This window comes from Protomyctophum parallelum (genome assembly GCF_964188405.1).
Source record: "Protomyctophum parallelum genome assembly, chromosome: 12".
Taxonomy (NCBI): Eukaryota; Metazoa; Chordata; class Actinopteri; order Myctophiformes; family Myctophidae; genus Protomyctophum; species Protomyctophum parallelum.
In genome coordinates, this window is record NC_139712.1 from 19540638 (window position 1) to 19543273 (window position 2636).

A 2636-nucleotide genomic window follows, 5' to 3' on the forward strand; every position below is an offset into this window, starting at 1 on the left:
TTGATGCACCACGGTGATCACACCATACTGAACCTTTTATCAGTTACCATTTTTTAACGGGTGCTGTAAGAGGTCTGCTGTAAACGGGGGTCGTAACACGTCGCAAGACGGGCTTGGCAGGTAAGAGATAACCTTTTGAACCTGTCAGAAGACGGGTGTGGCAGGAAATTAAGAGCCGCGTCAAATAACAGTGCGTTCAGACTTGAATTTAAATATTCGCCGCGGTTCGTCCCGTTTGTGCTGCGCCAGGTCGCGTTTATCTTAGTATCAATCAAATCAAAGACAATTGCGCAAGTACAAGTACCACTCACGTTCCGTTGGCTGAACAAAGTTCCAACCTTCTCATGGTTCCATTATATTTCTGATTAAGTATATCTCCATTTAGTTTTCACTGAAGTAACACCAAACGGAGTTATGTCCAAGTAGTGTCTCCGTTCGAAAAGTTAACCTTTTTCATTCATCTTATCCGTGCTATGTTCCAAAACAGAGCTACAGCTATACCGTCGTGACAAGTGACAACTTTAAATATAGGCTATTAAATATCTAATACTGTAAGCCTCTCAAACCCATGGCTTGTTTCAATGCGTAACGTGCGTCGGGTCGGCTACCCCCCAAAATAACAGACATACAATGCTGTCGATACGCCGTTTCAATGCATGCTGGCAGCTTGCAGATCTGTTATTTTGGACACAAACCATGATGCACGACCCTATGTGCACGACGCGATGGAGTATAGGCTACAACTAAACATGTTTGCAACCAAATAAGCCTGTAGCCAGGTAGGCTACTGTAACACTACGTGATAGTTCACCCGATAGTTGGAACAAAACATGGTGAAGCAGCATTTCACTATTATGCACCACAAACCTGGAATAACATTCCAGGTTACATTAGGAAATCCCCAACCATAGCCGTTTTTAAGTCCAATTTAAAAACGTATTTATTTAACATTGCCTATCCCAGTGATGTCTAATAACAGCTAGGTCTTGCCTGGACTTTAAATTAGCTGTTTTTTCTGTTTCTATTAAAGGTGGGAGTATTTGTTGTAATTTATATGCTCCTATATCTTATTTTAATTGTATCTATTATAATCTGTATTCATTTTAAAGTGCACTTTGAATTGCCTTGTGTATGAAAGGTGCTATATAAATATAGCAGCGCACATGATCCATGAAACCCATGAAAACCTTCCCTCACAGACAATCCCACGCTCTTATCAACATATTGAACAAAGGCAAAGTTAAATGAAGTTGGATAGCTAATGAAGAGCCAAACATATGTGTTTACTTACGCCGTTTTAATATTTAAATGTTATGATGAAAGGCATCAGTTTGTGCGCCTTGCAGCTCCACGCAGCTGAGGTTCATTTGCGCAATGTTTGTGTGTGTGCGTTTTGTGTACGGGCTGACGGTATTGCAGACTGGAAAAAAACAATCTCTGGGACGACGGGTCCCGAAGCCATTTCCCGGGCGGGAAATTACGTGCTCTGTAGCCGGGAAGCCCGGAATCCCGGTTAAACCGCGCCGCTCTAACCCTCCAAGTCTGAACGCACCTTAATATATATATATATATATAAAAAAAAGATGATAAAAATATTAAATGTCTGGACTGGGCCGTGGCTCAGTGGTCCAGGCACCTTGGCTTGTAATCCAGTCTGGCAGTGTGCCGCAGGTTCGACTCCCAATCCCGACGGCCTTTACTGCATGTCACTCCCCCATCTCTCTCCCCATTTCCTGTCAGCCTACTGTCTGTTCCTCCATAAAATATATAAAATAAAGGCGAAAGCCACAAAAAACTATAGAAAAATATAATATATGAAGTGTCCAATTCCTGAAGGATTTAGTGAACCATATCAAATAATATTATGTGGAAAAAGCTCCGTTAAGAGGATTTAATTTTGTCAATGTTCCAATTGATGGAGATTGTTCATTTAGTGCTGTTTGTTATCATATCAGTCACATATATGAAAAAATTACAAATGCAGGAGTTTTACAAAAGTTAGTTTGGCGAAGAATCATTTCGGTGCTGCTTAATACGCCAAACCCGCTATTTGTATTATGTGTTTAATTCGCCGTTTTTTAATAATGAAAAAGGAACTGACCTGGTGACGAGGCCGTCGCGTTATGATGACGACATCGAAAATCTACCCGTGCTCTGGGCTGCAAGGGCTTCTGGGAAAATGAGTTCAATGCAAGTGAACGGATGTTTTGACTGGACTAAAGCAGCCCGCACAGCCTGTTGTCGTTTCGCATCGCGATGGTCACATGTTTTTCTCTTCAACAACAACAACAACACATGGAACTATTTTCAGGCGGATTTTCATGGATCAAAGCCTCAGACACTTTGGCGTATGCTCCAAAGGTAATACATTAATCCTGGCAGCCTAGGTTTGGATATATTGATCTAAAGCCCTTAAAGTGTTAAGAGGTGCGTGCATTACGGAGATTTTCTATACACACAAACAGAGAATGATACAATAAATCATGTTGACGAGCCTGAGGTTCCATGGAAAAGTTATCTTGATTCACTAAGTAAAAATGCCTGGGGTGAGTGACAATATAGAGGTTCAGATCTGCAGTTCTTTCTGTTAAATGTGTTTACTTTGAAACGGTAGCTTAACTTCACACATCTCTAAC